At 37.5% G+C, this 12200-nt stretch overlaps 1 pseudogene across 5 annotated transcripts; it reads left to right on the forward strand.

Annotated features, from left to right (window-relative positions):
- Positions 1-6661: 6661 nt before the first annotated feature.
- On the forward strand, positions 6662-10870 carry LOC149196841 (putative pentatricopeptide repeat-containing protein At3g13770, mitochondrial pseudogene; annotated as a pseudogene). Of its 5 annotated transcripts, none has more exons than XR_016254683.1 (4): positions 6662-9723; positions 9892-9973; positions 10089-10232; positions 10429-10870. The product of XR_016254683.1 is annotated as a putative pentatricopeptide repeat-containing protein At3g13770, mitochondrial pseudogene, transcript variant X4 (transcript). The 5 variants fall into 5 exon arrangements; XR_016254682.1 differs by having other exon boundaries at positions 10089-10217; XR_016254681.1 differs by having other exon boundaries at positions 10118-10232.
- The last annotated feature ends 1330 nt before the right edge of the window (positions 10871-12200 follow it).

A 12200-nucleotide genomic window follows, 5' to 3' on the forward strand; every position in this document is an offset into this window, starting at 1 on the left:
ATCTTTCACGCAAAACGCGAATCTCCTCACGGAGTCCCTCTTCTGCTATTCTCCGGACTGCTCTTCCTCTTCCTATTCCTCTTCTGCCAACCTCCATTTGTTCCTATTCGGCAAACCTGCTCTGATACCACTTTTGATGGCCCAGCCCTCCAATGTTGCGTAGTGTTGTTTCAACCGTGTGGGAGTTAATGCGAACGTAGTTGGTAACCGTGCTAAGGTTACAGGTCCCTCCTGTCCCTTCGGTGATTAAACTATGGTTATATTAGATGTCTTGTTACGGTGCGGTGATATTAAACCCTCCGTGGATTTGGATTCACTTGCAATCTGCTTGTATTGATTACTGTCCCTCCTCACTGGTCTTGGGTCGCCACCTGTCGGCCTCCTCGGTCTGGCCGCTCCCGCCTTTTGACAAACCCTACCCTCGTTTGGCTGTCATTTTCATTTGTTCATTGTGCTCGACTCTTAGCTCTGCTCTGCCGAGGTATGTTGGTGCCTCCGGGCTTCCTCTGTTCTGTGCGTTGAGCTTCTATGAGGGCGACAACACCGTCAGTTCCCTGCCCTGTGCTATGGTATGGTTGTTGTTACTCTGGACTGTTTCTGTCGCATGGGTTCGTTTCTCGGCTCTGTTAACTTGTTGGTTTTTAACTGTGACAGGGTAACCTCCAGTTCCGCGCTTCTGGCTTGATTCGTTCGACCTTGCCTCCGAGGTATGCACTTGTTCTATGCCATACTCTGCCTTCGCACCTGTTTCAGACTCTTACGGACTTGTTCCTTGTCATCAGGCTCTGGTTGTCGGTTTCGGCTTTGCAATGCCGCCTTATCAACCACAGGTAAGCGCCAATGTATTTATGGCTTTGTTTCGTTTGCTGTGTTAGCTCATTCTCTCATTCCGGTTCTGCACTAACCCTTGTCCTCCTCTGTTTGCAGGTTATTTAAGGTGGCTGGCCGCTGAGGGTTTGCTTTCTTTGCAATCTCCGGGGAGCAGGTCAAAACTGCCCAGACTCACACAACGGGTAGGGTCTTTCCGACCACGATTTGATTGTTAGTTTGTGATGGGTTCTGATATTCCTGGTTCTCGTTCCTTTATAGTTACAGTCACCTGAGTTGTAGTTGGGTTCGTGTTCCACTCTGTCCTTTATGGCTCGAATAGCCCTGCTCTGTTGTATTTAGCTTAAGAGGTTTCGTTTAAAAGAAATTTGTTTTTGTTGAGTGCTGTCTAGCTCAGAAAATCTTTCTGTGCGCTCTTGCTTGTAATGGACGGTGGTTAACAGGTTAATTGAATTAAACTGTTTCACATTTGCTTTCAGTACTTGTATTATTTTTGTAAATGGTTTGAAGGCATCGTATTCGTTACCTGGTCGTTCGTCGGTGACTGTTGAATGGTTCTCCCTCCTTTGCTGGAAATGGTTTCCTGTATGCAATGCTTTTCCCTTTTCGACTTGTGTAAACCCTGTTACAGCTTGTTGTTCTATTGTTTCAAATGCATTTTATTCACAGTAGAAGGAATTATGAAATGGACATAGAACTCAATGTATGAAATAATTGGCAATGGATTCTTAGTTGGCAAAGAAAATGATTTTTTTTCTTTATTACAGAAGACTGTTTTCCTATCTGTTTCTTCGTACTGGAGATTCTCCTCTTCAACTATTTTTCCTTTGTTTTAATACTTGTAAGGTATAACTGCTTCTTGTTTTCGGTTGAACTGTTCAACCAGAATCTGCCCAACTGTTAGCCGGTTCTTTTTCTTTTTGTTTTTTGTTTTTTTAAATAATAACTAACTGCTAATTATTTCCTAAACTAAAACAGTTCACAACTGTAATCCTACAGTCTTTAACGGACTTCTGGAAAATGAAACAAATAACAAAAAAAAAACCAAAAATGACAAGTTTAATAACTTGTCCAGCAATACAAGTAGTCTTCGGCTTGTTTTTTTCCTCTTTTTCGAGACAATCAACCACCTTCTGTCTCCTCGGAGCTGGATGCTCCTACATCACATTTTGCCCCTCAAAGTTATGGTGTCAATACTGCATTGTTGCACCTTAAAGGAGGTCAAAATTATATTTTAATTTGGCCTAAACTCATGTGTTCTAATTAGCCTTGAAAAGAGATTGTATGAAAGATAATAATTTTTTTTTTGGAGTGCTCCAAGCGTCCTCTAAACACAACAGATCCTCTCCTTCAGGTCAACTTTGATATAGTTATGTCTTTTTAAAAGAAAATTCTTATGTTGTTTAGGTTGGCCCCAATATAGAGCCCCCTTCCAATGTGTATATATATGCCCTAGTCGTGGCGTCCAAAGTGTACAACAAGTTGCATGGAATTGTCATAGATCTTCTGCTTTTTTACACAAGTCAAGCCCTAAACGCATATTTGAAGAAGGTTGAGATCATCTGGAGAAATATTGGAGTATCGAACATTGTTGTGAAGTTACCTCAAGATAATTTTGGTAATTTTTTTCAAGCCTATTTCTATCTTCTATTTGAGGCATTGCTGGATAGAATTTTGGCCTCCATTTGAAGACAATTTGTATGTGGTTTGAAGTGCTAATTTGAACTTATTTGGGTCTTAAATTTGACCCTATTTTAGGGAAAGTTTCCTTAGGTCCAATCTGGGTTTCATGAGGCCCATTGCGGACCTATACCTGAGGTAGAATTCAAACCTGTCTTAAGGAAACTCTTTGAGGTGAATTCGACCCTGGTTAGGGAAGATTTAAAACTACTTTTCTAAGGTCATCCTAAGATCATTTTCTAAGCTTATATAAGCAACATTAGAAGGAGGTTTAAGGGAGGAAAAATAAGTTTTTGTAGTAGAACTTTGGTGCATATTCTGGAGCAGACTTTGGTTTTGTCGCAAACTTTTTTTGGGGCAAACATTGATAGTTGTCTTGCAGAAGTCTTGAAGCAAGAAACATTGAAGGAGTCCTTCATTAGGGGATTTTTGAGGTCTAAAATGGGCATCCTAAGGAAATTATAGAATAATAGTAGAAATAATTAAATAATATTTTATTACATCATCAAATTTTAGAAGGAAAAAAGAAAAACTATTTTTTCAACTAGTATTTTCAACTTATCTCCCTATGGGTTTACTTAAATTTCGAGCAGAAACACTCATTGGATGAAAAATTTGATTCATCATTGAAGGAGTACATATGTTTCATATTTTAGATGGACACTATTACAAGAAAAATGAGAAATACATGAAAAACGTGATTGCAATGATGCTTTTTCATGTATTTCTCATTTTTCGTGTAGCAGGGTCCATCGAAAGTATGCAACATGAGTATTCCTTGGATGAGGAATTAATTTCACCCAATGAGTATTCCCGCTCTAAATTTGAGTAAAACCGTAGGGAGATAAGTTGAAAAAACAATTTTAATATTTTATTATTATTATTTTTTATTTTTACTTTTTTACTCCAAAAATGGTGAATCATCCCCCATGCTTGTTCTTATAAAATTTATTTTGGTTGTACATTTTCCTTAGGAGGCCCATTTTAGACCTCAAAATTCCCCTAATGGTTGAAGTCTTGATTCAAACTTGGAACAAAGCCTATGTTGAGGTATTATGAGAACTAAAATAGTACATTTGTGATAAAGCTTTCATAAGCAACTATTGGAGGTATGCATAATCTTAAGGACTTGTACAAATTGAAGAGTTGATATCGAAGTTACAATAGTATATATATTGGAGCAGACTTGAAGACTGAAATAACTCTGATTTTAGTACTATTGTAAATTGAACCATTTTCCCTAGTACGTGAGCCCAAGAGTTTTTATTTTATCTTTTATTCTATATGGTGGCGGGAAGGAACTAGGGAAGGAAGTTGTAGCTTCCTTCAAGAGGTTGTCATTTCCTTCTAGTGGCAACTGGTAAATATGAGGTTGTAGCCCTTCCGGTTATAGCTGGTAAACTAGAAGTTGTAGCTTCCCTTGTAATATAAATAAACTGTTTATATATATCTTGTGTTCCTTTATTGTGATGTTATTGGTTAATTCTTTTGATAATAAATTGTAAGAAACTATTGTAAATTGAACCATTTCCATGGTATGTGAGCCCAAGAGTTTTTATTTTATCTTTTATTCTATAAGGCGGCAGGGAGGAACTAGGGAAGAAAGTTGTAGCTTTTGTTGTAATATAAATAAATTGTTTATATATATCTTGTGTTCCTTTACTGTGATGTTATTGGATAATGCTTTTGATAATAAATTGTAAGAAAAGTGAAACATTGATTCACACCCTTGCCCCCCCTGCTTCAGTACTTCCAATAAACATCTCTTCCAAACTGGGTTAGAGTGCATCTCTTGGCACAATAATAATAATTATAAAAAAATTTAATATATGAGTCAAACATATATACATTTAAAACAACATGTAACAATATTCTTAATCATGATTTTTTTTTTTAACTTGTAAATGTATTTTATTACAATATTACGGTTTACAAATACCACATGCTTAAAAAACTATAACTCATATTCATATGAAACATGCTTATATGATATATTTTTTTAATTAATTAATTTATTTAGAAGGATAAAAAGAGTATAACTACCTCAAAATAAATCTTAATCTTTGATATGTGACTACTATTATTATGTCACTGTAGTGACATATATGATATGTGCTGCAATATTAGTTTGCGGCCGTACAAAAAAATTCACAAAATGTTTTTGCAGTTTGCAATGTTCACTTTGGCTTTTGAATTTTTCTAGGGATGATGTCAGTAGCACCGCCATATCAGGGCTCCAAAGCCTGATGCAATGACATATCCCCACACGCTTGTCCTGACAATGATCAATGCCATTAAATTCAAAATTTAAAATTCCATGGCTGGAATTGTTTGACTTCGCTGTCGAGTTTCTAGAGACAAAGAAAAATTTCGACGCTAGTGAAATCTTTTTTGAGAAGGGCTTCTACGACTGGTCTCTAGAACTTTTCGACGAGGTTGAATAAAATAATCCTCCATTACATGAAACAAATGACACTGAAGCTCATGATTATGAATCCAAGGAAATTTGCATTCTTTCCTCTGGAAAGCAGAAAGGTTGTATCAGAAAAGAACCCATTAAACAAAACAATAAAATAAAGTGCAAGTATTATCTAACATGAGATGACAACATGTGACGAATTACAAAAGCTTGGATTTTTCTAGAGGAGCCATATGAGATTTGGAAACTTCATCCTCATCAGAATGCGTTGTGAAACACAACCTTTAGTATGGACAAGTCACAAGCCCTTCATTTGAATACAATCAAATACATCATCATCATGATAATCACTAAGAGCCATCTAATCCCCCTGCTAAGTGATTACTTGTCCATTATAAGAAATGATAGTCATTACATGTTAATTCTTGCAAAATGATCGATGAATTAAAAATTGAACCTAAATTTTTACTAAATAATTTATCAATAATTGATTGATATACTACTTACATATGATTGTTGCAAAAATCATTAATCATGTTCATTGTAGACTACATGGTGATGAAGCTTCAATGACATTTCTTCCCAAATCTCCTAGGTGGTCGTGCTAATGTGTCTCATTCCAACTATTTAGTTCCACCTCTTCCATCAAGCACATGGTGGTCATGGCTGTGTATCTCATTACAACTACCTAGATTCAACACTTCCACTAGAGAATTATTTTGTAGATTTGAATTCTCAATCCACCTGAGCAAGACATTGCCATGGGAAACACACCGGTACCATTGCTTTGTAGATATATCTATATGCCCAAACACATTGAACAAAGTTACTAACCAGAGAAAACTTGAACAGAAAGGTCACCCTATAAAAGCTGCCATGAGAGAGAACGAAAACATTGAAAGGATGCCACTTAAATGATCACCTAGATATTTTAAGTGGTCATGTACAGCCACTTTCATTAGACACTTGGTGGTCATTCATATTTGTTATTACAAATGTATAATTCTCCGAGTCAATTGTTTTCTAGATTTGAAATTCCAATCCCAACATTGCAATGGGAAACACGCTGATTTACAAATGTTGATGCTGATGTTGTGCAGATACATCCATATGCTCGTACACATCGAATCAACTAAAATGAAATTTTAATGCATATGTCACCCTGTAAGAACTCTCGTAACGAAAAAACAACATTGAGAGGATGCTAGTTAAACAATCACTTAATTAAATACTAGACACTAGTTAATGAAAAGACTATGGCTTACTTAACAACTGTCACCCCACCTAAAACAATAAATGATTGGAGGACACTATTATATTCACTTTCATATCAAATGTTTGGGGCCTTTTCGTATTAGATTTTTTCACCAAAATAATTTTTTTCGTATCCTTCTAGTAGTGGAATTAGAACCTCCACTAGATGTGAATAGAGGGACTGCAATCAATGATGTAAAGGCACCTATGCTAGATTTACCAAATAGAAGGAAAAATGATCTTAGATTAATTTACTAATAAGAAAAGATGGTTTGCATTAACATGGTAGACACAAAACCTAGAGTAGTTAAACAAGCTAAAACTACATGCACAAAAGCAAAACACAATAACATACCACCATGTATCAAATTCAAAAATCCCCCAAGATAAACACATTTATTCATATATTTATTAAATTCAAATGAACTCCTGTATTCATATAATTATTGCGGAAATTCTCACATTATTCCATTTAATAGATATTTTTGAGAAAGCTTCAATGTATTGAATTTTTTTTGATGATAAACATTAGAACTTTTAACAATGGTACAATTTAACTGCAGTGCCGATACCGATGACGGTAGTCTCTGCATAGGCATGGATTCATGCTATGGTGTTCAGTGTATAATCATTCAAGACTTTGAATGTAAATGGTGTCAGACGTTTGAATGCATAATAGTAAACCAAGCTCTATGGTGCAAGTAAAATTCTGATAAGATGAATGGCACTGAGTGCTATGAATTTCACCTGTTTAAAACAGCTCGGACACCATCAGCATACTCAGAGAAGCATCTGGAATACATTGGTGTTTCATCTAGAGTGTAGGTACTGGGTGAATAAGCGGAGAGAGTTTGGTTATGCTCTCAAAGATTATCCCCAAGAAGAACAGGGAAGTAGCCATGATATAGGTGTTCTGAATTCTACATATTGCAGGTTTGTTCAGGTGGATCCTAATATTTATGTTCGTCGCTTGCTGGAGTGCGGAAATAGCAGAGCCCTAGCAGAGGGCAAGAGGGTTCATGGCCATATAGTTAAAACCGGCTTTGAGCCAAGCATCTATTTGTGGAATTGTATGATTGACATGTATGTGAAGTGTGGGAGAATTAAGGATGCATGCCAAGTGTTTGACACAATGCCTGAACGAGATGTCTGTTCATGGACTACGGTTCTTACAGGTTATGCAAAATGTGGGTATGTGGAAAATGCACGGTGTCTGTTTGACAAAATGCATGAACGTAGCATAGTTTCCTGGAATGCAATGATTGCGGCATATGCCCGATGTGGTGATCAGGTTGAAGCCATGGATTTATATGGCCAGATGCAATGGATGGGCACGAAACCTGATGAGTTCACCTTAGCCAGCGTTGTAAGTGCATGTGCAAGCATGGTGGATTTAGGATATGGGAGGAAAATTCATGGACAGGTTGTTAAGCTTGGATTTGAGTCAAATGTATTTGTTGGGACTGCTCTTGTTGATATGTATGCCAAATGTGGGAGAGTAGATGGTGCACGCCAAATGTTTGATTTAATGCCGGTTCGAAATATTGTTTCTTGGACTGCCATGGTTGCAGGATATGCCCAAAATGGGCAAGCGGACGAGGCCACAAGGTTTTTTAATCAAATTCACCAGACCGGTATGAAGCCAAATGAGTTGACATTTGTCAGTGTCGTCAATGCGTGTGCTATTCTCATTGATTTGAGGTTTGGCAGACAGGTCCATGCGTACATTATCAGAAGTGGATTCCAGTCCCAAGTTTCCGTGTGCAATGCTATTGTTACAATGTATGCCAAAACTCAAACCATAGAAGATGCACTATGTGTGTTTGATAAAATGCAGGAACGAGACTTAATCTCATGGAATGCAATTATTGCAGGATATGCACATAATGGCCATTATCAGGAGGCCTTAAAGCTTAGTTTCCAAATGAAACAGATAGGTGTGAAACTGAATCAATTCACTTATGCAAGCATTCTCAGTGTAAGTTCCAGCTTACCTGCTTTTGAAGAAGGTAAACAACTTCACGGCCACATTATCCAGACTGGTTTTGACTCAAATATGTTCGTTGGAAGTGCTCTTGTAGACATGTATGCTAAATCTGGCAGCCTACAATATGCCCGTCAAGTGTTAGACAAAATGCCTGAACAAGATGTGATCTCCTGCAATGCAATGATTGCAGGGTATGTGCAGCATGGGTATAGTGAAGAGGCTCTAAAACTCTTTTGTCAAATGCAACACACTGGTTTGAAGCCAGATGAGGCAACTTTTGCTAGCATTGTTAGTGCGTGTGCCAACCTAGCAGTTCTGGAGCATGGAAGACACATCCATGCCCACATTTTCTGTATGGGGTTTGAGTCACCCATGTCTGTGGTCAACGCCCTGGTTACTATGTATGCCAAATGTGGAGGCATAAAAGATGCACGGAAAGTTTTCGAGAAGATGATTGAGCGTGATGTTGTCTCATGGAATGCAATGATTGTTGGTCATGCTCAGCATGGGGATGGGGTGGAAACCTTGAGACTTTTTGAGCAAATGCTACTGACAGGCATTAGGCCAGATGCCATAACCTTCCTTGGTGTTCTCTCTGCTTGCAGCCATACAGGTCTAGTAGATCGAGGACATTATTACTTTCATTCCATGAGGCATGAGCATAACATTACACCAAGAATGGATCATCATGCCTGCATGATTGACCTTCTTGGTCGTGCTGGTCGTCTAGACGAGGCAGAAGATTTCATCAATAAGATGCCATTTGAACCTGATGTCAGTATCTGGGTGGCACTGCTCAGTGCTTGCAGAGTTCACGGCAATATAGAAATAGGAAAGCGTGTCGCACAATTGCTTTTCGATTTGGAGCCGCAAAATACTTCTGCATATGTGCTGCTTTCAAATATCTATTCTGCAGCTGGCAGGTGGGATGATGCAGCCAAGGTTAGAAAAATGATGAAAGACAGAGACGCTAAAAAGAAGCCAGGGTTCAGCTGGATTGAGGTCAAGAATAGAGTACATGCATTCATGTCAGAAGATAGATCACACCCACAAATAGAGGAAGTTCATGCAATGTTGAATACATTGGCCGGGCCAATGGAGGAGGCAGGTTATGTACCGAACACAAACTTTGTCCTCCATGATATGGAGGATGAACATAAGGAACATGTCCTCTACCATCACAGTGAGAAGCTAGCCATTGCATTTGGGCTTATGAGCACACCTCCTGGGGCCCCTATTCGAATAATAAAGAACCTTCGTGTATGTGGTGACTGTCACAATGCTGTCAAGTTTATTTCTAAGATTGTTGGACGTGAAATTGTAGTAAGGGACGTTATACGTTTTCACCATTTTAGGAATGGAACGTGCTCTTGTCAGGATTATTGGTAATACAAGATGAAGTTTGAGCACTATTTGGGAGTGGCTTGAATGCTTCTCTATACTATCCTCTATTGGTCTAGAAGTTGCCTCTTGTGACACGCGGAAATAAGGAGAAACATGCTGAGAATATGTCAGTTGTCTCGTAGCTTCTTCATGTGGAGCAGGCTCACCTCTGGTAAGTTTCATACAAGATTCTGTATTGCTTTGATAGCATGAATGGATGCGTTAAAAGTTTAGTATGTTAAGCTTGATTATTGACAAGACGGTTCTGATCTTGTTGCATGACACATAAGACACTTTCTTTTATAGTGCTCATTTTTAACATTTTTGGCTGTCTTTATAGCTGCACCAGTTTGGCAAATTGTCAAAATTTCCCTTTGGAGAAACGCTAGGAACATCACTTTCTAAAGAGAACAAAAGCATGGGTGAGAAGCAACATTACAAAACATATGTTTTTTCACAATTCTGCTTTTTATATGTTAAAGTGCTAATTCGGTCATTTATCATTATTGAGTTTATCATTATTGAGTTGCTCAAAAGGAGGGATGCAATCGATCTTTCTTGATCAGGAAACCAACTTGAACTTTTGAATGGAAGGGAACAAATGGCATGTTGATTAATGTCAAACATTGAGGAATCCCAACTTTGGAACGGCACGACATTGTTTATGTAAACCCCATCATTGTAAGTCAGGTTTATACTAATTTTATATTATTTCAGAATAAAGATTTGATTTAATTTAATTATAATTTTGAGCTAGTAAAACATCAAGTACCCTAGAATGTTTCTGCTAGACGTTTTTTGTTGAAATTGCTCTACACACCCCAGAAATGCTTTGCAGCTAGGCCTTCCAATTGATATGATTTTTCTGCAATTGCAGATGTCAAGTTTCTATTCTAGAGTGATGGAGATGCAGCATTGCGTGCTTTGTAGCTAGGCCTTCCAACTGATATGATTTTTCTGCAATTCCAGATTTCAAGTTTCTATTCTAGAGTGATGGAGATGCAGCATTGCGTGTTGGTGGGAATATCTTTGTTTTTGCAAGAAATCTTATGGAAGAACAACTTTTGGTTTTGATGTTGACAGTAGACTGATGTGAGTTTCAAGGAACTCAGAAGTTAGAACCATTAAAAAGTATGAAAGACAAGTAGGTCACATTTGTGAAATATGTTCCCGGCGATTGAATTTTGAAACACTTGAAAGAAGTTTCTCGTAATGATTGGATTCTGTTCCTTTGTATAGGGCTGAGACTTTGACTTTAATATGTAATACTAACATTTTAGGGTGATAATCTTTTCCCAAAAGTATGAAATAAAAGTTGATTTTTCTTTCCAATAAATGTTATCCATGTGTTATAGCTTTATTAATAGATCATATGGTAGAATATCATCCTTAAATTGTGCTTAAGGTGTCACTTTGGCTTGGTGCATTTATGAACATTTTGTAATAAATTACCCAAAGAACGTAGCTGAAGAAAAACACCAACAATGATTTTATAGTGAAGAAAATAATGAGAATAGAGAGGAGAATCAATCAAAGAAGTTGGAGAAACCTTAGATACCAAGTCGTAGAAGGAGGAGGATAAGGTGGCGGTGGAAAACACAATAGAAGACAAGCAAGGGACCCAAAAAGAGTGACCACATCCCTATATTGGAAGGAATAGCTCATCAATAGAGCTTGACAAATGAAAATATGGTGGTTCTAGTGAAGGAAGATGAGAAAGATGAGAAACATTGCAAAGAAGATTTGGTTAGACACTATAATGTTGAATACTTTTTTATAAGGAGTGGTAACAAAAAAGAGGGATGATCTCAAATGTAGTGAAATTGTAGACTAGTAACAGTGAATTAGAAAATGATGAAGGGATTTTGTGGCTTTGAGGGTTTTGTGAACGAGTCTTGTTGCCTTTATGCCTCGTTTTACAATTGTTTCACTTTGCATGCTCTAGATATGCTATCCTTTTCTTTGCTTTTAGTTCGATGCTCTTAATTAGTCCTTTCTTGTTAGCAAAATAGGGGGCTCAATATGTTCCATACTTAGAGAGTTGGCATTAGTGCTACAGTTTCCATAGAGGAGAAGGATGCCCAAGAAAGCCTACATGTTTTCTCCTAAGGTCTTCCTCGAGGCAATGAATCTATTCCTCTCAAACATCAAGTTTGAATTTCTGTTGAGAAATATAAGGAGAGTTGTTTTGATTGCAGTAGCCATGCCCCATTTGGATACTTTGTTGCTTTCATTACATATATAAACATTATCACAACTTTTCAAGAAGTTTGGGGACCATTTGCTAGCATGTCTCTAGCATCAGGGACATAACCAAGGGTCTTTTAATGTTTATGTTTAGGGAGGCCTTGAGCTTCATGGCCATCATGCAATGAGGGCCATAGATTTATAGGAACACATTGGTTGTTTTCCCATTGGATATGGGATTTCATTATTGAGTTTTACACTCAGTTGCATTACTTGGTCTAGCATTTGATAGTCAAGTATTGGCATTTCTTATAAAGTCTAGCTTAGTCTCTAGCTTATGTGTTGCATTAACTTCTTGAATATGTGCTTCTGCTATGGAAGGATGGAACAAATATTGCCCTTTCATGGTTAACTTATATTTGACAAACCTTGAACCTCAAGTTCCTTAGGTGAATTGGTGTC

This window comes from Pinus tabuliformis, chromosome 2_2, assembly GCF_031772625.1.
Source record: "Pinus tabuliformis cultivar Carrire ecotype Pingquan chromosome 2_2, CPIR1, whole genome shotgun sequence".
Taxonomy (NCBI): domain Eukaryota; kingdom Viridiplantae; phylum Streptophyta; class Pinopsida; order Pinales; family Pinaceae; genus Pinus; species Pinus tabuliformis.